At 43.9% G+C, this 27,006-nt stretch overlaps 1 protein-coding gene and 1 non-coding gene across 3 annotated transcripts in view; both read left to right on the top strand.

The window, feature by feature from the left end:
• The window catches only part of FBLN5 (fibulin 5), a 91,696-nt gene that overhangs the window by 13,896 nt on the left and 50,794 nt on the right, over positions 1-27,006 (top strand). The gene's annotated exons all lie outside the window — the stretch shown is intronic.
• On the top strand, positions 19,072-19,206 carry LOC132361450 (small nucleolar RNA SNORA1). Its single transcript, XR_009501738.1, has one exon. It is a non-coding gene; the product is annotated as a small nucleolar RNA SNORA1 (small nucleolar RNA).

The following is a 27,006-nucleotide window of genomic DNA, read 5'->3' as shown; positions in this document are numbered from 1 at the left end:
AACTGTTTCCTACATAGTGCCCTTGCTCTTTTGTCCTTTCCATGCCCTGGTTTCTTCCCATAAACTGTAAGTAAGTCTGCCTTAAAAAAAGCAAGTGGACACTTTTCACTGAGGCTTACTCTTTCTGGGTTTTGGACCCACTTTCAAGGCAGCAATTTCCTGCCTTGTCCCCTGCCTCTGCAGGCTGGGCAGGGCCAGGCTCAGAGCCCGGGTCCCCTGAAGCCCTGAGCTTCCTTCTTGACCTCTCTGTTTGGTGTTCCACTTGGGAGGTGACTAGACCCTGCTCTTTCTGGAACAAAGTTTGGCCTCAGATTTGAGTCCACAAGCCCCAATATGTAAATCTGGATCACTCAGGACCTTTGCAGGCAGAGTGATGCAGGCAGTAATCCAAGAATTACAGTTCAGGAACCAAGAAAATCTTTGTCATCAAGAAAACTGGCATCTTGGCTTGGGGTTGCTCAGCACCAGGGCAACTTCCATGAGGGTGGTGGACTCATGGCTGGTTAGAAATGTGTCCCCCAGATGCTGGCCCCTTGGGAGAACTGGTGGTCAGCATCTCAGAGGATGGAGAGCCAGATAGACATGGTTACTGGCAACCAGGAAAGGGCTGATGCAGGAAAGGCAGAATGCTGTGGAGTTAACAGTGTTGGTGCCGAAGACTCGGGGAGGGTGAGCTGAGCAATTGGGGCACCGGGGATTTGAACCCTTGTTAAGGAACCTTTCTATCGTCATACTGCCTCTGAGAATAGGACCTTTGGCTAGGGTCCCTGAATGTTGATGCCACTTGTTTACACGTATTTGTCCCGTTTGGGGCTCAACTCGTCACCACTCTGGGTGGACATTCTTCGTTCTGGCTTTGCTAATCAGCTTGGCTCAGTGTCAAATCTAGGGACTCCACCAATAACTAATGCTCGTGAAATGTTTCACAACTGAGAAAGCAGCCTTTTACTAGAGCCGCGCTACCCCAGGGACTGAAGGAATTCCTCTGGTCATTTGTGAAGTTACAAGCAATATCTTTATATTCCCTCCTGGCCTGGGGTTTTCTCATTGATCAAAGCGCCTGGGCGGGCAGAGAGGAACACAAATGGATCCTTTTGGAAGATGAATGGCATTGGCCTGAGGCTTTCTCTTGAGTTATTTTTCCTGAAAGCCAGCCAACGTGTATTCAGTCACTGTTTATAGAGCACCTCTTTGGTGCCAGGCTCTGGCTTAGGCACTGAGGGGGCAGGGAGTCTGGGCACAGCCATGGGGCTGTCTTCAGAGCTTTCCGTCAAGGAAGGGAGATTAGTCACGGAACAAGCAGCTGAACTACTAGGCGGCCTCTGATTGATTCCTGAGAAGTTCGAAGAGAAGGCAGAGATGGGAAGGCTGTGTGTGCTGGAGTGGAGAGGGCTGGAACTGGGAAGCCAGCCAGGCCTTGATTCTCACCTTGGTTTGGCCACTTCCTGGCTGTGAGACTGGAGCCTCAGTTTCCTCATCTGTAAAATGGGTACAACAATGCCTACCTCACAGATAACACGTGAAAATATCTTGCCCGGTGTCTGCACGGAATATCACGTGGTAAATGTTAATTGAGAAAGATTCTAGGGTCTTGAGATAACCTGTAGAGAGTCATCGAGTCTGAAAATGTATTGGGGGCCTAGTTCTTGAAAACTTTTGAAATGACCTAAAACCGAGCGTGGTACTCACCCACCTTGCAGACCTTGCTGGGCTTTGCCCAGTTCAGTGCTTAATGAGACTTCAGTCAGATGCTTCGAGATGCCGGCAAAGGCTAGGTTTATTTAATCGTGGAACAAAACAATTAACTACCCAGCAGGTAAGACAAGGGCAAGAGTGTTTGGATGGGGCAGCCGCCTGCAGGCTTTTCTTCTTACTTTTTAAATACAGGTTTGAAACCAAGTCCTCCGGATGAGACTGGAAAGAGAGTACAGGAAGCAGAAACCACTCGGTTCTTTAGCTGCTAAAGGCATTGGGACCAGGCAGGCCTGGTGAGGAGGGGGACCCAGGATTGAGGTGGGACACAGTCAGGTTTGCTCAGATGTCCTTGTGAACTGGGCCTCAGCAAGCCTGTTCACATGCGGCACCCCCACTCAGGTTGTCCCATCTTGCTTCAGGTCTCTCCTAATCATTGGCTGGGATGGTGAGCAAGCAGCTCAGCCTCTCTGAACCTCAGTTTTTCCATCTGTAAATAGGGATGACAGCATTCACTATTAGTGTAGGATATTTGTGAGAATTCGATGAGATAGTCCATGTGCCTGGTCTAGTGTGGAGTCTGGCTCTCAGTAGGGGTTAATAACAGTTAGTTGTTATAATGTTATTTTTACTGTGTCAGATCTCATCATTCCGTGATGAATTCTCCTACTCCAAACGCCTAGTCCTGTTATTCTGTTATTGTTTATTCTTTCCTCTGGGAATTAGACTTAAGAATGCAAGGCTTTTAGAGGGTTGAGGGTTGAATTCTTGCCGCTTTCAGTGGCAGGGGTTGGGGTTACTTGTGCTTCCAAGGAGAATGCAGCAGAGAAGGGGCTCCAGGAGGTTGTTCAGAGCAGCTCTTCTTAGACGTGAATGTGCCCCTGAGTCACCTGGGGAAATGCAGAATCTGACTCTGCAGGTCTGGTCTGGGGCCTGAGGTTCTGCATTTTGCAGAAGCTCCTGGATGGTGTGACGCTGCTGGTCCAGGAAGGCTCTTGTCCATCTGTCTACTCTTAGATAGGCCTGCATGTAAAGAACGGGAGAAACTTTATTTTTTAAATGAAATTCCCATATTATATGAATCTGTTAGAAGAATGTATTACTTTTGTTTAAAAACAAAACCAAAAAAATCCAAAAGAAATGTTTTTAAAGCCTAAATTGAAGCAGCATGCTGTAGTGGTAAAGACAGGACATCAGTAAGGGCTGCACTCTGATCCCAGATTAGCTCTGTGCCGTTAAGAAAGTCACTTGGCTTCTCTGGCCTAAGGTTTATTATCTGTAAAAAGAAGGGATTAGGGAGTCTTAATATGGGGTCTGTGGATGGAATTTAGGGGATCCATTTTCATCTTTTTTCTCTACTAACTTCTAATGAAATTTAGTATTATTTTTCTTTATAGAGGCAGTTAAGCCACAGGACTCTTAGCAATACCTGTGGCAGTATTAACAAGAGAAACACAGATATTTATACATCACATTACAGCTCTACCAGTTATTCTGACATATTTTCAAGTTTTTGATGTATTTTGAAATATTATTTTGAGGTATTCTCACTTACCGTTACTTCAAAATTGCAGGAGATTTTAGACCTGCTGTCCAATCTTGTCATTTCTAATTTTTGTCACTGATAAAGAAGTGTGTATATTACTATACATATTACACATTTGTTTAAAAAATATTTTGATAACTGTCTTTCAGTGTAATTGGGTTCTTTCATAATCCTGTGAATTTAATGTATGCAATTAAAAGCACTATTCTGAGAAAGGGTCCATGGCTTCATCGGTCTGCAAAACACATTCCCTGGACCAGATGATTTCTTCAATTCCCAGTCCTTAGGAAAGATAATGTTTGTTTCCAGACAGCCTGGGTTTTCTGTTAACTCGTGCTCACCTGGATCACTCGTGATGTGGTCCTTCTCTACTTGTGTGTTTCAACCAGCCCACGTGCTTGGTGACATCTTCGGCTAAGACCATGTCAGTCCTCCACTTATGAGGAAGCCCTGAACCACCCACAGTTGGAGCCGCCCATGGGGACTGGCCCAGGCCTGTGGTGAGGTCCGGGACACTGGCCAGCCTCCGCACTGGGTGGGAACCCACCGTGGGGCACGCCCGGCCCTGGGTGCCTTTGTGTGTGGAATAGGCACTTCCCCGCTGCTTAGCGTGGCAGTTTTCTCAATGAACCACAACTTTTTCTTGGCTCTCACCTTATGTTCCTTGGTCTGGTCGTGTTCCTTTTCAATATGTTCCATTCTGGGATTAGCCAGTTGTGTGTGAAGAGCAAGTGTGGGTGTTGCAAGAGGATGGAGAAGTGGGAACTTTGAGCAGCAGCACGATCCAGCTTTGCTTTTGATGGTTCCAGTGAAGGCAGGTGTTAAGGCCACATCTCCAGAGAGCCCCTGCTGGAGGACCGTTGCAGCCCGTTTAGCCACGTGTGCTTGAAATTAGTGGGAGGTGCATGTTACGATGCTTCTCAGAGAGGCGCAGTGGTTCTGGATGTGTGGGAAGGCGTCCGTACCTCCTCCTCTGTTGTCGAGACTGGTTGTAGATTTCTTTTCAAAGACCCTTTTGATGAAGGGGGGTGAGCACACCACAGGCAAACTTGAGAGCAGAACTGCTCGCATAGGTTCTGTGCCCGCCTTGGCAGCTTCTGCGGGAGCTCTGCATGGCTCTGATCTGCGTGTGTGCATGGTGTCTGCGGCTCCTGCTCCCACCCCAGCGTGATGCAAGAAACAGAGTGATTTGGGAACTCTCTGTGCTATTAGGAAAGGATTAAATGAAATAAAGAAGTAAAAATCCCATATGAAAGCAAAGTATTAGTGTCATGGAGAGTGTGTGCATGCGTACTGATTGAAAACCATATGAAACTGATCAGTATGGTCAGTTTCAAAATCAGTATGAAACTGATTAAAACCATAAATTAGGAATCATATTTAATGTTGCCAACAACAGCCTCAAGTAAATATCGTCTGCGAGACGCAAGTTATATCTGCTGTTACCCAAAGAAAGGGGATCTTTGTTTTCTCAAAGGCCTGGAGGGAGTCAGTGACTAGGCCAGGGAGTGGTGGAAGGCAGTTGGATGCTTGGGGAGAGCGTGGGCTCTCGATTCAGAGATGCTGGGGTTTGAACCCCATCCCCGCACAGGTGCCTGGCTCCGAGCGGTAAACCCTTTGAGTGGCCTGTCTACCAGATGGGATGATAGTACTTACCTTGTGGGGTTGTTTTTAGCAAAGGATGTGCCAAGTGTCTGATAGTCCTGTCTGCAACCCCTAAGCAATTGCTGCTGTCACTCTCCCTACCCCTTCCCAGAGGGGCAGCAACTCTGTTGCGTCATATCTTACCAATCCCTGCCCAGCCACAGGGGCAGACAGGGGGCAGGTGCTTGCTGGCAGCTTATCCCTGGTGGGGAGGTTTGAGGCGGGAGAGGGAAAGGGGAGGAATTCCCTGGCGGCCCAGTGGTTAGGACTCTGTGCTTCCACTGCAGGGGGCACGGGTTCGATCCCTGGTCAGGGAACTAAGATCCCGCATGCCAAGCGGTGTGGCCAAAAAGAAAAAGATGGTGAGGGAAAGGCACCGCCTTTGGGTTTGTGACGACGTGCTGATTCTTCTCCCCGGCTCCACTCAGCCAGAGGGCCTGCCTTTGAGCTGTTCTCTGGGGCCCTCTTACCCCTGGGGGTGCCTAGGAGGCAGATGGGTACATTCATTCTCTTCCTTTGGCTGCCAGCCTCTTTGGACACATGGACACGCAGACAGACAGAAAGACAGACTCCAGGCCACGCTGGCCAGGCAGGCAGTGACTGGGAAGTGCTGGTGGGCTGGTCTGACCCGTCATCAGAGAGACCCCTGAGTCAGATGACCCCCGAGCAGTCTGGCTGGTCTCCCGCTTGGAGGCAGAAAGGCCGCGGCTTCCCGGCAGCCCCCAGGTGTGTGACAGAGGGCAGGCAGGTGCCCACGTGCTCTCACCAGGGCGTGGGTGTTGGGAGTTGGGACTGTGGCAGGAGGGTTCCTTGGATGCAGCCACTGTGCCGGCATCCGCCGTTTATCCTCAGCATCTGGCAGCGTGAATTCTCAATAAGCTATTGACAACTAATGAATGAATGAGTGAAGGGATGAATGGAAGGAGAGTGTGGGCACCGTTCAACTCAGGCGAGCGGGGGTACCTTCACTCGCTTCCACACTCAGTCTCTCATCACCCCTCAGAGCCCACCCCTGACCGGCCCCCGCTGTGCTGGGTGCCGAGGGAGGACCAAGATGACCAAGTGTCTCTCTGTTCCTTGAACGCCAGGGCCGTGGTTACTGTGTGTGCCCCCGCACCTGGCATGCTTCCTTGGACCACCGGCACTCAGTGGGTGTTGAACTGAATTGAATTTACACTGTAGCTGAGGGGCTGATGGGAAAAGATGCTTGTGAAGAACCATCTGTTCAGACTGATTTACGAAGAGACCCACCTCCACCACCCTTTCCGCTTTGGGCTGTGCCACAGGGGAAATCTGTGGTAGGCTGTGTTCTTTCCACCTTGGACCTGGGACTTTGTTTCTCTGCCATGGGAGGGATTGGCTCTCAGGGATCCGCCTCCAGCCAGGGTCAGCTCCTCACAAAACTCCAAGGGGCGCCATTCAATTGTATGACATGCCGTTGGCATCCCCTGGAGCCCAGCAACCAGCAGGAGACTCCTGTTTGTCTTGGAAACAGAGGTGCATGCTTGGGGAAGGGTCCCCGGGCCATCTCCTTGGGGGCTGGCAGGGAAAGGACATTCACAGGATTCCTTCCCTCCAGAGGGACTCAGACATCAGACTGGATGTTAAGGACTGACCTCCCATTCCCCTCGGCTTGTCGGAGCCGGGCCAGAGGGGAGATGGGGACAGCCAGCGCTGGGCCCTGCCCCAGGCAGCCAGCATCCACAGGCTCCAGGGGACGCGGGCGGGTCGGGGCTGGGAGGCGGTGAGGCGTGGGGGACTTGTCAGTGTGAACTGACTTTCCTTCAAGCTAAAACATTTGCAGAAACCCAGCCAGAGTTGATTTATGAGCCCCACATATTTCACAGGTCTTAACGCATCCCCCAGGAATCAATGAGGTCAGACAGAACAGACTTTGCATCCGGAATCAGTATGAAATTGGCATCTTCAACAGTTCCCATGGGAAGCAAGGGATAATAATTTAAGGGAGATTATATTAAATATTGCAAAGACACAAAAAACCTGGACTCTGCTTCATTCCCGTTGGGGAGAAAGACAAGTCATCTGTTTTCTGCATCTGAGCTGGATGAGGGGTGGCCATTTCTGCTGAAGCCACTGTGACCAAAATGAAGCATGATGGGAGGGGGGCGCTAGGGCGGGCGATGAACTCAGAGCCAACTTAGCAGGGACCACAGCATCCTGTACTGTGTCCTCTGCTGCATGCTCTGTAACTGTGATAAATAGACATTTGTGATTATTTATTTAATGTCTCGCTGTCCAGCAGGAACTTTCTGTCTTGTTCACCATTGTATTTATAGCACCTGATAAATATTTGTTGAACAAGCAGGAAAGCGACATGCGGTGAATTGTATGTATAGTGTTCAGATGAGTGAGAGAAACTGATTACATCTCAGGTACAGTTGTCCACATAGATTAATTTATTATCATTAATGGACTTCATTCATTTATCATTTCCATGCTGGGGTCTGTGCTGTGCACACAGAGATAAATCAGGCATCATCACCACCTTCGGGAATTCACACTCTCTTGCCAGGAGTTGAGGTAGGTTGGTAGGACGTAGGGAACCCAACACATACGTAGTTACAGCCCAAGGTAATGGGACAGCAGCCAAAGCAGGTATGAGGCTCTGTGTTGGCCCTGGCTGGAGTGATCATAGAATCCTTCCATAAGGACAGGTGTTACACATCTGTGCATCCATTTGATTATTACAGATATTCACTGAGCACGTCGCTGTGTCAGACACCGCCAAGTCCTGGGAGGGGATCTAAAGATGAATAAGAGTTGGTCCCTGCCTTCAAGATCTCACAGCTGAGCAGATGTGAGTGGGAGTTGGGGAAGGGTGCGTGCACATAACTCATCAGTGTCTTTACATGAGCCAGAGTGTGAGAGGTGGTGAGAGCAGTGTGGCCAGGTGCTGTAGGGGTGCCCGCAAGGAATAGGGATTCTGCTCTGGCAATGGATATGATGGCCTCTAAGTCGATGTTTGGAGGCTTGAGTAGAATTTTCATGTGGGAGGTGGGGAAGGGCTTTCTGGGTTGAGGGAACAGCCTGGGCAAAGACATGGAGGCCAGAAACTTCCCGGCACATTGAGGACTACCGGTGAGGACCAGCCTTGGTCACAAGCCCATTGGTCACCTGCCCATTTACGACAGCCAGTGCGTGGCTGCAGCATGGACATGGGGTGCGGTCGGGGCAGCCATAGAGTGAGAGATGAGGCTAAGGAACTTGGCAGGAACTTGGCATGGCCTTGAATGCCGTGCCAATCTCTTGGGCTCTGTTCTGTAAACACTGGTTTTTAAGTGGTGTCTTGACATCTGTTTGAAGAAGATTCCTGGTTTAGGAGCCCAGGAATTAAATCAAGACTGGGGTCTTGATTTAATCTCATCACTGCAACAAGCTCAGTGGGGGGTCGTGGCTCCTGTTCCCTCTCTTTTGGGGTTCCGTTTCCCCATCTATACAAGAGGGGCTGGACCACAGTCTCCAAGGCTCCCTCCAGCCGTGACCACTCAGGATATGGACATGCTTGTGACAACTAGGTGAGGGTACCTTCTGGAGGCAGGTAGATTCTAGAGATAGTATCTTTTCACTGGAGGCAGTGATTTTGCAGTAAGTCTAAACTAATGATTGGACCACCTCTAATGATATCGCCTCCATGCTCTCTAAGAGTCCTGGTTGGAGCCTTCTTTTAAGCTTGAGGCAGAGATGAGCCCTTTTTTTGAGTCCCTCCAGGAAAGGGGCATCAGTGGATGATGATGAAATTAGCTCTGACTGTGATGATAGCACATGGCCTGGTCCTGTTAGAAATCTGGCGTTGCCTTTATAACACCTGGGGAGAGTTTGCAAGCAGCTGGAGCAAAACACAAATTCCTTACAGAGCCAAGAATCTTCTTAGATTGACCAACGGGCTAAGAATGTAAGAGTTCCACAATCAGACCTTTCTGGGAAATCCCCACCTCAGACCTTCTAAACAGATCCTTTTTAAAGGATTGTCTCAATCTCATTTAACTCTAGAGAGCAAGAGCTGGCCCAGGACCAGGTGGCGCTGGCCTGTGGTCTGATGGCTACTCACTGTGGGAAGCTGGATCCTATAGTTACATCCTTAAGGGACTCCCTTAATTATAATAATTCCCACTTGAACACTGCCTCTCGCTTTTCCAAATGCTTTCGCATCCACTGAATTCTCAGACAGCCCAGTAGGCAGGCTCAGGATCGTTTTCCCCATTTTAGAGAATACTTGGAAGGGCTCTGTGACTGTCCCAATATCCCACAGTTCGTCTGTGGGAGAGGCCGACCAGAGTGTAGACTTGCTGACTTTCAGACACTCCTCCTCTGGTGAGATGGGCCAGATACTCTTTACTGATCACAGGCTACACTGGCCTCCTTTGTCTTCTCAAACAGAGCATCCCTACCCCAGGGCCTTTGCACTTTCAAGTCCCTCTGTTTGGAGCTCTCTCTGGTTCATTCTCCTCTTTCAGGCTGCAGCTCGGTAGATGATACCTTCTTAAAGAGCCTGTCCCTGACCAACCTGTCCAAAGTCGCCCTGCAATCATTCTCCGTCACAGCCCGTATCATTATTATTTGTCCCGAACTTGAGAGTGTGTAAAATCATCTGGAGGGCTTCAAACACAGATTGCTGGCGCCCACCCCCAGAATTTCTGATTCAGTAGGTCTGGGGTGAGGCCTGGGCTTTCAAGTGGTGCTAATCCTTCTGGTCCGGGACCTTACTTTGAGAACCCCTGATTGATGACTATCTTTTAATTAATTAGTTTTATTGAGGCATAAGTGACATGTAACATTATATTAGTTTCAGGTGTACAGTATAATGATTCAATGTATATATTGTATCCCCACAATAAGTCTAGTTAACATCCATCACCACACATAGTTAAAAATATTATTTTTCTTGTGATGAGAACTTTTAAGATCTACTCTCAACAACCTTCAAACATGAAATAAAGTATTATTGACTATAGTCACCATGAGGTATATTACATCCCTATGACTTATTTATTTTATAACTGGGTATTTGTACCTTTTGACTCACTTCACCCATTTTGTCCACCCCTACCCCCTACCTCTGGCAACCACCGATCTGTTCTCTGTATCTATGAGCATTTTTTCCCTTAAGATTCCACATATAAGTGAGGTCTGAGGAACTGGTCTTTCTCTGACTTATTTCATTTAGCATAATGCCCTCAAGGTCCATCCATATTGTAGCAAATAGAAAGATTTCCCCCTTTTTTTTTTTTTTTAAAGATTTATTGATTGATTGATTGATTGATTGCTATGTTGGGTCTTCGTTTCTGTGCGAGGGCTTTCTCTAGTTGCGGCAAGCGGGGGCCACTCTTCATCGCGGTGCGCGGGCCTCTCACTATCGTGGCCTCTCTTGTTGCGGAGCACAGGCTCCAGACGCGCAGGCTCAGCAGTTGTGGCTCACGGGCTTAGTTGCTCCGCGGCATGTGGGATCTTCCCAGACCAGGGCTCGAACCCTTGTTCCCTGCATTAGCAGGCAGATTCTCAACCACTGCGCCACCAGGGAAGCCCTCCCCCTTTTTTTAAAACAAATTTATTTGTTTTATTTATTTATTTTTGGCTGTGTTGGGTCTTCTTTGCTACGTTGCGGGCTTTCTTTAGTTGCGGCGAGCAGGGGCTACTCTTTGTTGCGGTGCACGGACTTCTCATTGCAGTGGATCCTCTTGTAGCGGAGCATGGGCTCTAGGCGCAGGGGCTTCAGTAATTGTGGCACGCGGGCTCAGTAGTTGTGGCTCGCGGGCTCTAGAGCGCAGGCTCAGTAGTTGTGGCGCACAGACTCAGTTGCTCCACGGAATGTGGGATCTTCCTGAACCAGGGCTTGAACCCGTGTCCCCTGCACTGGCAGGTGGATTCTTAACCACTGTGCCACCAGGGAAGCCCAAGATTTCCCTTTTTTATGACTGAATAGTATTCTATATTATATATATACCACATTTGCTTTATCCATTCACCCACAGATGGACATGTGAGTTGTTTCCATATCTTGGCTGTACATATTTGTTTATTGTCTATTCCATCTCTTATCTTGTTTCTGCTCTGTCCCTAGTGCCTGGTCCATCATTTGTATTTGCCAAATGAGTACTGACTGAAGACTCAGTCGGACTCCTTGCTTTATAATCATCCCACACCTAAGAAGGAAGGTCAAACATTGACAGAAACCCTGGGATTTATTTGGTCTGATCTCTTCTCCCCATTACCTTTTTCTTTAACTTTTTTCACACTCAAGTTTTTTCTAAGGGTCACTATTATTATTATTTTTTTTATTGAAGTATAGTTGATGTACAAAATTATATGTTACAGGCGTACAACACAGTGATTCACAACTTTAAAGGTTATACTCCATTTATAATTATTATAAAATATTGGCTATATTCCCTGTGTTGTACAATATATTTTTATAGTTTATTTTATACATAATAGCTTGTACCTCTTGATGCCCTATCTCTGTCTTGCCCTTGCCTTCCCTCTCCCCACCGGTAACCAATAGTTTGCTCTTTATATCTGTGCGTCTGTTTATTTTTTTGTTATGTTCACTAGTTTGTTGTTTTAAGGGTCATGATTAAATTTATGTATAGATTTCATGGACGATTTTTATAAAATTCCAATGAATTGCACTGTCTGGGTTCAAGGAGGGCTGTCCCAAATCCAACCAAGCCATAGGGCATCTGGCCAAGTGTGGCTCCCTGAGTCTGCCGTGTCTCTGTGCTGTACTTAAACCTTGATACTCACCTCACCTGTCAGCAGGTGGGGAAGAGCACACACATCCTCCCTCTTCCCCCTTGGGACAAATTACAGGCGAGCTAGCTGCGACTGGGGTGGGAGGGAGGACACAGGTTAGGACTATGACTCAGGCTTTTCCCTTTGTGACGAGCCGATTGGCACTAAGGGAAGAAACCTTGATCTTCGGCTTGTCAGCACTTTGTTCGAACAAACTGCAACCCAGCCCAGATGCCACAGCTGTAAACCTCTTGGGAACTTTCTGGGTAAATGAATTAGAATTTTATGACTGGCTTGCGTAGAACACTTCTCCTAACTCCCAAAATGGTACTTTCAGAACCCTCAAGTGTCTGACGCCTCTCCTACCCTGACATTTCAAAAGAACAAAGTTGAGATTTTGCCAGACTGGAATTGGGTTATTTTGGGTTTTTTTTTCACTAGTGCATTTTATTTTATTTTATTTTTAACATCTTTATTGGAGTATAATTGCTTTACAATGGTGTGTTAGTTTCTGTTGTATAACAAAGTGAATCAGTTATACGTATACATATGTCCCCATATCTCCTCCCTCTTGCCTCTCCCTCCCACCCTCCCTATCCCACCCCTCTAGGTGGTCACAAAGCACCGAGCTGATCTCCCTGTGCTATGCAGCTGCTTCCCACTAGCTATCTATTTTACATTTGGAATTGGGTTTTAAATGTGAAATTTGATCTTCCCTGTCTAAGGGGAGTTGAAGATGAGGTCTGAGGTGTTTATGGGTCCTCCCAAGGTAGCACTGTGGCTGGGGGAGTGCTGAGAATGGGCTGGGGCCAAGCTGGCCCAGCCTTCATCCTTTAGTTGGGGGCAGGGCTCCTTTGAGGACCCAAGGGAAATGGAGTGTGTGTGTGTGTGTGTGTGTGTGTGTGTGTGTGTATCCGCAGGATGGGGAGTTGCCAACTCTTTTGGAGACCACCACGTGGCTGCCCTGGAATAAGTATTGTGGGGACAACTAACTCTGCCCAAGAGAGTCAAGGAAGTCTACCCAGAGAAGGAACGGTCATAGTTGAGTTGGGAATCTGGAGACCAGGGATGGGAAATAATTTGTCCAAAGTCACCTTGCCTGTCATTTGCAGAGCTGGGATAAAGCCCAAAGTCGCAGGATTCCTAATCTCAGGAAACTGTGTTGTGCTGCGGAAAGAGACTGGATTTGGAAGCTGAGTGACCTTGAACAAGTCCTTTCTTCTCCGTGGGCCTCACAGAGGAGCGTGATCTGTAGGATTAGTTAGGTGCACTCACTCATTGTGGGGATAACAAATGAGCAACACAGGATCTCAGATGGACAATTGCGGGAGCTCTGATTCTGGTGCCCATGTTAACTTTTATATTCTAAGCAGTTTGGTCAGGCTAGTGTTTGTCAGGATAAGGTGAGTCAGGGCATTAAATTGAACTGTCTTTCTAAAGTGGACTCATTGCATCAGCCTCAGTTCCTTTCACTAGAGTGGTTTCACAAGAATTCTGCCCCAACCCAGCTGCATGGGCAGGCCAAGCCAAATCTGCTTTGTAAGTCATACAGCTCTGTTCTTTCCACATTCAAGCTCCATAGAGTTGTAAATGGAATAAATTTGGCTGTTAGCATGATCTCTCTCTGAAGATGAAAAAAAAATTAAAAGGAGGCAGGAGACCCTGGTACTTCAGAAGCGGACGAATCACAGAAGGGTTAATAAAATAGAAAGCGATTAAGACAGTAGGAGATAGTGTGACTTGGGTTTTAGCTCTCATGAGGAGGACAGGCTTGCCAGGATCACGTTCCACGGCAGCCTACTGACCGCGAGGAAGAATGTGTGCGGTTCCAGAGTTGAGCCCAGCGAGCCACAGCCACACTGAGAACCCTGAGACCTGGCGGGGGAGGGAGGAGGGCGAGCCGGTCATGTCCCTCTGGGAGGCTGGGGACAGTCTCCAAGGTGGGAGGTGTTCAGGGCCAGGGCGAAGCACACAGAAAGTCTGAGTGTACTCGGGTTACCATAACAAGTACCACAGACTAGGGGGCTAGGACAACAGACATCTGTTTTCTCACAGTTCCAAAGGTTGGAAGTCCAAGATCAAGGTGTAGGAAGAGCTGGATCCTGCTGAGGGCCTCAAGGGAGAGGTCTGTTCTAGGCTTCTCTCCTTGGCTTATAAAAAGTCATCTTCACATCGTCTTCCTTCTCTGTGTATCTCTGGGTCCAAACTCCCCCGTCTTATGCGGATGCCAGTCACATTGGGTTAAGATCCACCCTAATGACTTCAGTTTAACTTAATCACTTTGAAAGACCCTATCTTCAAAGACAGTCGCATTCTGAGGTACTGGGGGTTAAAACTTCAACATATGAATTTTAAGGGACACAATTTGACTTCAACGTATGAATTTTGGGGGGACACAATTCAGCCCAAAACACAGGACACAGTCCGTTTTCCTCCGGGAGGGGGACCCATGTGACATCAGAAGCCACTGGGAATGCCATTTTTTGCTCTTATCCTTAACGACCCAGGCCTTAGGTGATTTCCCTTGGGAAGCCTTCTTAGATCTTTACCGCCCTGTCCAAGCCCATTGGACTCCCTCCCCACCTCCCCTCGAGTTCTCCAAACACTTAGCTGGTACCTCTATTGGGGCATTTATCATCATCTACCTTAGACTTAATTAGAAATGTGTCTATGCCCCTGACTTACTGAAGCCTCATGTCTTAGGCATCTTTGTGTCTCTCTCTCATATCCCCTGCCTCCTGTCTTGCATATAGAGCAGGTTTGATAATATTTGTTGGCTTGTTGATGGGCCGGCTGTCCAAGAAAGTTGGGTAATAAGTGCTGGATAAACAGGAAGATGCAGCTATTAATAAAACAGCAACAGCAACATGCCTTTCCTTAGAGTCTTTGCACTCGCGGACGAAGTCGAGCTCCTGGATTTATAAAGAAAAGAAGCTCCTTCCACCCTTCTAACCTTGTTTGACCTAAAGGGTCAACGGAAGAATCTGCCAACTGGGTGCTCAGTGTTCTTAAACCCCCGGAGTTCAAAGAGGATGACTCCTGTGGCCAGTCTTGAAGAAACTCTTCAATCATTTCTTGAATAATGGCATTCGTTTGGCCCGGCTCTATGGATACTCCTCCTTCCACCCCCAGTTCAGTGACCTTCTGTCCCCTTGTTTCTTGGCTGAACGTCTGGGTCTGCTGTAGAGAGCAGAAGCAGTTTCATCAGAACGAGGGTCCTTCCCATGAATCCAGAGCCACACAGCCCAGAAAGCCGGACTGTGTGGAAACAGCTGGGTTTTGGCAGGCTGGTTTTGAAAAACAGTGCTAATAATTGAAAATCACTTTGTTTCAGAACGGTGTATGGAGGATGAAGAATGTACTGTTAGATAAGGCAGGTCACCCATCTTGTTAAGAGAAGACTCATTTGAGGATTTGCTCTGAAATCCCTACCTTTACTTTCCCTCACCTCCTACCTTTACTTTCTTCTAGTAGAGCTTCCCACCTGGTCCCTGGGAGGTAGGTGTGCCTGGGGATCGGTCCCTTCAGCTCTTGGGATGGTTGGCAAGGGCTTGGGATGCTTGAGTCTTTGGGCCAATTGCCTTTGCTTTCTCCATTGTGCCTTACACACTTCTAGAATTTTCTGTGTGTGCCCCCAAATGGAAAAGGTTGGGGAGGACTGCTTTAGACTGATGTATTCTGCAGAGATTTCTAGGATCACAGAGCAGGTTTCTCAATATTTACCTTTTCAAATGAAACACATTCACTTATTACTCTTGGTGCTCTGGCTTTGGACAAAATGAATGCCAATATTAGGACTCTGTGGTTCAGTAAAGTTGTAGGGAAATTGGATTACGTTCAATGTATTAATCATCCGGACTCTTGTGGTTGCAAGTAACAGAAACCCAGCTCAGAGTGGCTTAAGCAAAAAAATAAATAAAACAACAACAACACACACACAAATACAACTACATGACCACATAATTTATTTTTTCATAACTGAGAAGTCCATGAGTAGAATGAGCCCTGGATGACTGGATCATATCATATGGACTTGGTTTTTTTCTCTCTCCATCTCCTGTCTCCAATACAAAGGCTTCTTCATTCTCAGGGCAGGCTCTCTTAAGAGGTAGCCCCTGGCAGCTGCAGGCTTTTCTCTTACCAGGTTAGCAACACAGAGATTGCCTCAATCTTTAGAGCTCTTTTAAAAGGATGAAGTCAGACTCTGTTAGCTAGTTTGGGTCACATGCCCATTCCTAAACTCATCACTGTGACCAGACACATGTGGAGTTTTGATTTACCAAACCTGCATCACAGGTCCAATGCCGGAGCCAGTAGTGGATGTAAAGCTATCTGGAACACACTTTCCATGCTAAAGGTGAGGAAATATGGTTTCTCAAAGGAAAATCGGAATGCTGTTACCTCCTGAAGGGAGTTTGGATGTTGAGTGGGCAAGAGCTATACCTGGGATCCCGGCTTCCACGTGGAAAAAGAGGAAATGGAAGGACTCTTGTTTGTTCTGAGCCAACAGTGACAGATAATGGAGAATGTGCTCCCCCAGCTGATTCAGTGTCCTTCATACATGCACTCTTCTGTGACACTGGGGGATGGTCACCAGTAAAGAAGGCAGGGGCCCGGAACTGTTATTTATGCTGCCCATCTGTCCTCATGTAGGCAGCTATCCACACTGTCCCTCAGAGACAACTAACTCTCTTGTTCATTAAAAATTGTCAGGGAGATAATGCCATGAAGTCTCTTTATAGAAATATCAGGCTGTTATAATTCTTTGAGTCAAGAAGAAATGCCCAGTACCTTGCTTGAATCACTCGTGCTATTGTCTTTCTTATCCTGCCCTTAGGAAAGACAAAAAATAAAAAAACAAAGAATGGTAGATTAGTACTGTGTATAACCATCATCATCATTATCATCATCATTATGATCATAATCATCTCCACCATCCCACATCAAAGCACCTATGTGTCCCTGATTCCATTTTTATTTTAATGGTGGTGATACGTTAATTGGTCATGTACGGTAACTGCCAACACTCACATGTGCAGAGCTGTTGGTCATTCTTTTATCTCCTGGCCCCTTATCATAGTAAATCTTGGCAATGGCCTTGGTTTTCTTATCTATAAAATGAGGATAATACCTATCTCATAAGTTTTTCCGTGAGGATTAAAAGAATATATATAAAGCACGTGATGTTAAAATAAGTAAGATGCATAGCTATATGTAGCCATATGTTCCCTAAGACATGCTTCATTATAGTAATTAACTTCTGCCCTTAAAGAAAAACCCCACTGGTCACTTACAAAGTGCGGATAGCTTCTAAGAGCTTTTGAACTGGAATGATGGCCCAGGGATGCACCACTGCCCCACGACCAAGAAAGAAAATCTGAAGAAATTGAATAATGCTTTTCTGGAAAAGGATCAGAGTTATGCTCAGGGCATAGTACTGAGATGTCAGAAATAGACTAGAATATTCCCTCCAAGTGTTTAATGGAGAAGCATCCATAGGAAGACCTCAGGGTCAGGGCCAGGATATCTGGACATGATTCCAGTTCTGCCCTTCACTAGCTGTGTGACCTTGGATATGTGTCTTAAACTCTCTGAATCTGTTTTCTCTTCTGTAAAATGGGGATAACAATTCCTGACCTGCCTACCTCACAGCATTATTAGTGAAACAGTAGAGACTTTAGTTCCTATAAAATCTGCAGAATTGTTTCCAGAGCATTAAAATAAATTGCTCCATTATATTTATTAGAATGCAGTGTACTTGTTGTCATGCTGTCTCAGTAAACCGTGAACTAAACTGGGAAAGGACTTATGCAATATTTGATATACCCACAAAATTATATGTAACATATGTAAGCCAGATGTTTATTAACTATGCATATGGGAGAACCCAGCACCCAACCTAAGAACCTGTGGGCTTCTCCACCATCACAACTTGTATCTCCTTTCAAGGTCTTCTGAGACTTGCTTATTTCATTCAATGTTATATTTCTAAGATTCCCATCCATGTTGTTGCGTGTAGCTGCAGTTTATTTTTTGCTTTTGTATACTTTTCCACAATGAGACTCTACTGTATCACAGTTTATTAATTAATTCTTTCATTAAAAGACATTTGGGTTGTTTTTAGTTTTTTGTTATTACAAAGGATGATACTATGAACATTCTTCTGAGTGCCATACACCTGTGCTGTAAGGTATGGAAATTTCAACTTTACAAAACAATGCTTTGTTGTTTCCCAAAATAGTTATACTGGTTTACACACTAAGCAGTGATTAAGATTTTCTGTTGCTCTTCAGTCTCACCAACACTTGTTATTGATAGACTTCTTAATTTTTTGCCAATCCAGTAGTTGTAAAATGGTAGTTTTTGTGTTCTTAATTGCATTTCCCAGGTTACTAATGAGGATAATCATATTTTAGTATATTTATTGGCCATTTGTGTTTCCTCTTTTGTGAAATTGTCTGATCATATCTTTTGCCTGTTTTCCTATTGAATTTTCTTTCCTTTTTGTACTTGTGATTTGTATGAATTTCTTTATATATCTAGATACTAATCCTTTTTCAATTGTATGGGTTGCAAATATCTTCTCCCAATTTATGGTTTATCTTTTCAGTATCTTCATGGTATTTTTTGAGCTACAGACATTCCCAGTTTTTTTTTTTTATTTATTTATTATTTTTTTATGTTTATTTTTGGCTGTGTTGGGTCTTTGTTTCTGTGCGAGGGCTTTCTCTAGTTGCGGCAAGCAGGGGCCACTCTTCATTGTGGTGCGCGGGCCTCTTCACTATCGCGGCCTCTCTTGTTGCGGAGCACAGGCTCCAGACGCGCAGGCTCAGTAATTGTGGCTCACGGGCCTAGTTGCTCCGCGGCATGTGGGATCTTCCCAGACCAGGGCTCGAACCCGTGTCCCCTGCATTAGCAGGCAGACTCTCAACCACTGCGCCACCAGGGAAGCCCGACATTCCCAGTTTTAATGTAGTTGAATGTTTTTGTGGAGGCTTGCTTGAAAAATCCTTCGCTACCCTAAGATCATAAATATGTTTTCTTATACTGCCTTTTAAAAGTTTTAAGACTTTGCTTTTCACATATAACTCTTGAATCTATTTGGAATTTATTTGTGTATATGGTGAAAAGTATAGATCCAGTTTCACTTTTCTCCATATGGACAATCACCTACCTTAACACCCTTTATTGAGTAGCTCCTCCCCTCCCCATTGCTCTGTAATGTCCCCTCATTTACTTATCAAGTGTCTACACCTGTGTTGTATCTGTGTTCTTGCTACTTTCTTCCGTTGTTAGTTTTTGCACCAATACTCCTCAGTGTTTATTATTATAGCTCATTAATAAGTCTTACTATCTAATAAGACAGACTCCTTTTACTTTCTTTTTCAGGAGTGTCTTGGCTACTCTTGGACCAAGTGCCTTAAAAAAAAAATTGTTGAAGTCTCATTCTATTGAAAATGGGCACTGTTTTTCATGGGGCCCATAAGTTCTTAATGTGGCTACATTGAGAACACAGGTTTTGCTTCCATCACTGTAATATTATTGCAGTGGTGACAATGAGACCTGTAACATTTTTTTTTTTTAAAGAAAAAACTTGTTGAAATTTTGGTTGCAATTCAGTGAGTTTTTAGATAAATTTGAAGAGAACTGACATCTTCATTTTATTGAATCTTTTTATCCATGGACATTAAATCTCTTCCCTTTTTGCACATCTTTGTCTAGATTCATTCCTAGGAAGTGTGTATATATGTGTATATATATATATATATATATTTTTTTTTTTTTGCTATGTTTATGATATCTAAAAATTCAGTGTTTCTTTTGTTGCTAGTATACAGAAACACAACTTATTTTAATATATTGAGCTTATATCTAGATGGCTTGTGAAATTCTCATAGTCTTTCCAATACTTTGTAGAGTCTTTTGGGTGATTCTGACAAACACACTATCTGTGAATAATGAGAATTTTGTTTCTTTTTTTCTCTAATTTTTATACCTTTTATTTATTTTTCATGTCTTACAGCACTGGCTGGTACCTTTAGAAATATGTTGAATATAGGTGTTGACAGTGGAATCCTTGTCTCTTTTCTGGTGGTAAAAAGACTGTGTCTAATGTTTCCTCACTAAGAATGAGTTTTGCTGAGTTTTCTTTTTTTTTTTAATAATTAATGGGTATTGAATTTTATCAAATGCTTTTCTACAACTATGAGATAATTATAGGCTTTAAAAATCTGCTTTTGTGGGGAATTACAATGATGGATTTTCTTATTAAACCACCTTTCATTCATTCCTAGTATAACCGACTTAGTCATGATATAGTATAATTTGTTTAAAGTAAACTGCTGGATTTGTTTGGCTCATATTTTGCTTAGGATTTTTTTCATCACTGTCTATATATTAAAATGACACATCACTTTTCTTTTTTAAAATTACTCTTGCTGGGTTTGGTATCAACATATTAGCTTGATACAGTGAGATATTCTTCCTTTTCTATTCTCTGGAAGGCTAGAATGATCTATTCATGGAAGGTTTATTGGAATCTTTCTGTAAGATCATTGAGGTCTGATTTTGTGTGTGTGTGTGTGTGAGAGAGAGAGGGAAGATTTTTAGCTACTGATATAATTTCTTTAACAGTTATGGACTGTTAGGACTTTTTACTGCTTCTTAAGTCTGTTTTGCAAAGTTATATTTTTCTTGGAATTTGTCCATTTAAGTTTTCAAATTAATTTGCATGAGCTTTTTCATAGCATTCTTTGCATTATCTTTTAAATCTCTACTGAATCTGTAGTTCTATTGCTATTCTCATTTCTAATATTTTTGTGCTCTTTAAAAATATGCTAAAGTCATATCTTTTATTAGTCATTTTTGAAGAACCAGTTTTTGGCTTTGTTGATATTTATTTCTTTTTTTTTACTTTTTGCTTTTTATTTCATTAATTTCTGCTCTTATCTTTATTATCTTCTTTCTAATTTTTTTTTTTTTTGGATTTCTTTGTTCCTTTTCTAATTTCTTATGCTGGATGCTTAGCTCATTAATTTTAAACCTTTCTTCTTTCCTAATATTTAAGACTATATATTTTTCTTTGTGTTTTGCAAATTTGGATATGTAGTGTTTTCATTGCTATTAAGTTCTAAGGATTTTCTGATTTATTGTGACCACTTCTTGTGGTCCATGATTTATTTAGTGATGAGTTTTTAAATTTTACATATTTATGGGGGTTTATCTTTTTTGTTGTTGTTGATTTCTATTTAATTGCATTGTCATCAAGATATATGATTTGTGTGATACTGATTCTGTGAAATTTGTCTGGAACATGATTTATTCACTTTGTATCCACAATACCTAGCATAATGCCAAGAATGTGGAAGTTGCTTGGTAAATGCCAGTCTAATGAATGACAGATGAATCAATGTCTAGTGACCAGGCATTAGAGGAATTATCTCTTTATACTCAGCCAAGATGTCCAATCCTGCCAGCTACATCTTATTCCAAAATACCCTTGCAAGTGCACACTAGGAATATAACGGCCCGCCAAAATTGTCTTCTATCCTGCTCACACCCTTCCTCCTTTGGCCCGAGAAGCAGACACTGAGTGGCTGGGTGAGAGGTTGCTTTCAAAACTGATAGTGTGAGACTATCAGACCCAGTCTTAAATGTAATAGAATTAGATAATTGCTTTGCACGTATTTCTGGAGAAAAATATTTCTTCTATAACGATAATAGTTTAAAATATGTGTAAGGTGGCATTTCCTCCAAAGGAAACTCCTATCTCATTGAGTCCCTGAAAGTAGTTAGACATAATACCCCCATTTAAAAAAAAGGGAAAACTGACATAAACCTAGTTAGTGGAGAAGCTGGCATATGAAGGAGAAAATAATTAATTATTAGCCTCTCTGTCTTTTCCTAAGCCCCTGAGAAAGGCCTTTTGAAGATGCCTATTCAACAAGTCTTGAAAGAGGTCCAGAGGGAAATATGAGAACTTCCTTATTTCAGGGTAAATCTCAGGAAAGATGGCAATGTTTATACATTACATGAGCATTCGTATATTGTAACAATATTTGCATCATATTATGATAATGTTCATATGCTATAACAATAGTCATACATGATAATAATGTTTATATATTATAATAGACACTTGACATGGGGCCAAAAAAAAGTAGAAGATAACTCAGTTGTGCTCCCCAAGAGCATCAGATAAGAAGCCCTTCCCCATTCAGGTTACTCTCTTACCCTACGTTTTCTCCCTACTTTGTAATAGTCTGTTCTACAAGGTCATGTCCTCATTTTGTATGCTGAGTCAAATTGTGAGCAGCTCCTGGCCACGTTTATGTCTTTTCCTCTTGCGTCCTCCAGAGGGCCTCCGCAGCCCTGCATAGGTAAGAGGTATAGACAGTGAGTGATGAGAGTAGGAAACTCGTCTGGAGCAGAGAGGACTCAGATTTATCAACCTTTCCAGATGGAGGGGACCTCAGACCTTGTTTTTCAGAGGAGGAAACAGGCTGAGAAGAACTTGCCTGGGGCCACCATTGAGCTAGTGGGAGGTTCTGGACTAGGACCTGGCTTTGAATTCCTAGTTTTTTCTCTTCTTTTAGGAGGCGGGGTCCCCTCCTTCTCCCATCCCTCTCCTCCCCTTCTTCTTCCTCTTACTTTTTGACATGAAGCTGGAGCAATCAACCTTGACTGAGGGCCATTTCTGTGTCGGGCACTGATTTACAGGTTTTACTTGCATAGGATCCTCACAAAACCCCTTGAGTAATGTACCATCACTAGCTCCTTTTACAAATGAGGAAACCAAGGCTTTTAGGGGCTAAGAAATAAACAAACAAAAAACAGGAAAAAGACTTGTTTAAAATCACACAGCTAAAAAACTGGGGGTGGCAGGATTTGAAACAGGTCTGACTCCAAAGCCCATATTCTCACCAACCTCTGTTGTCCTTTGAACCTAGTTCACAGAAGTATGAGATGCCCCATGTCATAGTCCAGACCTCTTTTTTCCTGCTTCCCTGCTTACCTCCCCATCTCTCTATGCCTTCATCTTTCTCCCCCTCCATCCTTGTTCTCCTGATTCTCTACTCCCATCCAGGGATACTCAAGTCTTAATTCCGTTGTGAGAAGGGAGCTACAAAGGGGATGCGGGCTGTTTGGGCAGAGAGTTAAGCTCCTCAGAAGCACAGGATGCTGCCATATGCGTATTCTCTGGGATTTTATTTCAGATCCCAGGTCAAGTATGTCTTCAGGTAGGAAAAATTGATACAATTTAGAATGGAATTCAATGAATATGCTTTGATTTACAGATATTAACTTTATTGGGGTAAAAATACATAACATGAAATTTACCATCTTAACCATTTTTAAGTGTATAGTTGAATGGTGTTAAGTATATTCATATTGTTGTGAAACAGAACGCCAGAACTTTTTCATCCTGCAAATTTAGAACTCTATACCCATTAAACACTAACTCCCTTTTTACCGCTCCCCTCAACCCCTGGTAACCACCATTCTGCCTTCTGTTTTCTATGAATTAGACTACATTTAGATACTTCATATAAGTGGAATCATCAATATTTGTCTTTTTGTGACTGGCTTATTTCACTTAGTATAATGTCTTCAAGGGTCATTCATGTTGTGGCACGTGTCAGAACTTCTTTCCTTTTAAATGCTGAGTAATATTCCATTGTATGTGTAGACTACATTTTGTTTATTCATTCATCCATCAATGGACAGTAGGGTTGCTTCCACTTCTTGGATACTATGAATAATGCTGTAACCACCCACCCATAATGACTACCCATAATGTGTCCTGACCCACCCATACTGACTACCAGGATACCCTTAGGGAAGACCCCAAACCAGGGGAGGGTGGGATCATGGAAGCCTAATGAAGAAAGTCTTTAAAGAAGAAGGGAGAGGATGACTGCACCAAATGTTGCTGAGAAGTAACAAAGGATAAAGACTAAACCATTGGATTTGACCTTGTGGAAATCATTGGTGACCTTGACCAGAGAGGCTTTAGTAAAATCAAAGGGATAGAAGTCTGATTGGAGCAGGTTAAAGAGAGAGTGGGAGGTGTGGAGGCAGAGCAGCGACTGTAGACAACTACTTCTAGGAAGTCTGTGGCAGAGGGACCCAGAAAAATGCGATGGTTATGGGGAGAGTTACATTGGGCCATTTGTTTTCATTATTTTTTGTTAGCACTTCCTCCACTACTGCTACTAACTCTTTTCAAAAAACCTGATTAAGAATGCAGTTGAAGAAAACCCACAGAATGGGAGAAAATATATGCAAACGAGGTGACAAACAAGGGGTTAATCTCCAAAATATACAAACATCTCATGCAGCTCAATATCCAAAAAACAAACAACCCAATCAAAAAATGGGCAGAAGATCTAAATAGACATTTCTCCAAAGAAGACATACAGATGGCTAAGAGGCACATAAAAAGATGCTCAACATCACTAATTATTAGAGAAATGCAAATCAAAACTACAATGAGATATCACCTCACAGAGGTTAGAATGACCATCATCAAAACATCTACAAACAATAAATGCGAGAGAGGGTGTGGAGAAAAGGGAACCCTCCTACACTGTTGGTGGGAATGTAAATCGGTACAGCCACTACAGAGAAAGTATGGAGGTTCCTTAAAAAACTAATAAAAATAAAGCTACCATATGATCCAGGAATCCCACTCCTGGGCATATATCAGGAGAAGACCATAATTTGAAAGGATATATGCACCCTGATGTTCATTGCAGTGGTATTTATAATAGCCAGGACATGGAAACAACCTAAATGTCCATCGACGGAGGAATGGATAAAGAAGATGTGGTACATATATACAACGGAATATTACTCAGCTGTAAAAAAGAATGAAATAATGCCATTTGCAGCAACATGGATGGACCTAGAGATTGTCATACTGAGTGAAGTAAGTCAGACAAAGACAAATATCATATGATATCATTTATATGTGGAATCTAAAAAAATGGTACAAATGAACCTACTTACAAAACAGAAATTGAGTCACAGATGTAGAAAACAAACTTATGGTTACTAAGGGGGAAAGTTGGCAGGAGGGATAAACTGGGAGATTGGGATTGACATAGACACACTACTATATATAAAATAGATAACTAATAAGAACCTACTGTATAGCACAGGGAAGTCTACTCAATACTCTGTAATGGCCTATATGGGAAAAGAATCTAAAAAAGAGAGGAGATATATATATATATATATATATATGTATAACTGATTCACTTTGCTGTACAGTGGAAACTAACACAACATTGTAAATCAACTATATTCCAATTAAAAAAAATAAAATAAAACCAACTGAGCAGACTCTTGACCCAACCATTTAGCATCAGAAACTAAATTTTTTTTGGCAGGGGGCGGCAGGGCTCAGCTTATTGTGGCTTTAAAAAAAATATGTATATTAATATTTTCTGATCAAAGCTAACTCAGCTCATCAAGACATAAAACTTGATGCTAATTGCTGCAGAACTGCAAAGGGCTAGGACTTTTGTGGGGGTTGACTAAGAACCAATACAAGTTCCCACATGCAGGAGAGGATGACTGGATTTATCCTCCCCTCTCTCCGCCTTTGCCCTCCTCATCATCTCTTCATTTTTTTCTTTTCTTTTACCCTTTCCTGTTCTTTCTGCTCCCCTTCTCTTCTTCTTCCTCCAGCATCCTTAGCTTGGCACGTGATCCTTTTACAAATGGGCTCCTATTCCTCCTTCCCTCCCTTTCACTCACCCACATATGTCTGCTTGTGTTAACTGCTGTTGGCTCTCTGAATGTGCTATGCCTCTCATGCCTCAGTGCCTTTGCACATGCCATTCCCAACCTACTTGTTTTGGCTAACTCCTACTCATTTGTATTAGGGTGCAAGCTAAGCTACTAAAACAAAGAGATCTTCAACACACTGGTTTAGATAGGAGGGAATTAAAATTCTCTCTCATGGTACAGTCCAGAGGCAGGTGGTTCAGGGATGGTAGGGTGGCTAGACCAAACTCAATGTGTGGCTTTCACCTCTGGATCCAAGATAGCTGCTCCAGCTCTCACCATCACACCTACATCCCAGCCAGAGGGAGGAGAGAAGCGACAAGGGAACCACACAGTCATTCTTTTAAAGCATGACCCAGAAGCTGTAACACATTATTTTTACTTACATCCCACTGGCCAGAATTTAGTCACATAGCCACACTTCACTGTAAGGGAAGCTGAAAAATTCAGTCTTTAGTTGGGAGAATGGATATTGGAGGGCAATATCCAATTGTGGCAGCCTCTGCCACATCATCTGTCTAGATTCACCCAAATATCTTCTATTCCAGAAAGTCTCTTCTTCCTGGAAATGCCCTCATTCTTTTCTCCAGGTGACACCATACTGAATTGGGATTATCTGGTCCCTTATCTGTTGCCTGCTAGACTGTAAACAGACATGGCCCACGTGTCATTTATCTTTGAATCCCTAGTACCTACCACAGTGTTGACTCCCAGTGAATGGGTGTGGCGTAAATGAATCCTGAATAGCTGTGTTATTGGCCCTGGGATTTGGGTGCTGTGCTCTTTATGGTGGGAGGGAGAGCTAGACTGGTCGGTAGGTCAGCTAGTTGGCTGGCCCTGCATGTAGCTCCTTCACCTCCTTGCCGTCTGAACTAGAGAAATCCAGATGTCTGCTAGTGACCACAGAGTGGGGGATGAAAGAGGGCAGCCCCTACTCCATCAGCTAGATAAACATGCAATCCTGAAAAGTGTTTAATCAGTTCAAATATTTATTTTAGGTTTAAGTGATACAGTCCAACTCTTACCACGTCCAAAGAGTGGTGGGGAGCATGTGTGGCTCTTTCAGTTCTGTGCCGTTTGGGGTGGGGCCGTCACTTCCAGACTCTCATGACATGTGGCCCCCTCAGCCGGCAGACAGTATCCCTCAGACTCTCTCTCTCTCTGGCATCCTCTCCCCTACCTTCAGGGTCCCTACCTGCTTTTTGCCTCTTCCTCCCATCCCCTGAAGTTTCACCTCCTCTTCAGTTGTAGCCTCAACAGTTATTCTCTGATATGCTGAGGTCATCGGCTAGTGATGGGGAGCAGGGAGCTTTGGACCATAGCAGGGTAGAGGGATGGGGTGCAGGAGAGACCAGCAGAGGGTGTTGGTCGCAGGATGAAATATCTATATTCTTTTTTTTTTTTGACCATTTTATTTTATTTTATTTATTTTTAACATCTTTATTGGAGTATAATTGCTTTACAATGTTGTGTTAGTTTCTGCTGTATAAGAAAGTGAATCAGCTTTATGTATACATATATCCCAATACCTCCTCCCTCTTATGTCTCCCTCCCACCCCTCTAAGTGGTCACAAGGCACC

Source organism: Balaenoptera ricei, chromosome 2 (assembly GCF_028023285.1).
Source record: "Balaenoptera ricei isolate mBalRic1 chromosome 2, mBalRic1.hap2, whole genome shotgun sequence".
NCBI lineage: Eukaryota > Metazoa > Chordata > Mammalia > Artiodactyla > Balaenopteridae > Balaenoptera > Balaenoptera ricei.
This window is presented reverse-complemented; position numbering and strand designations above follow the sequence as displayed.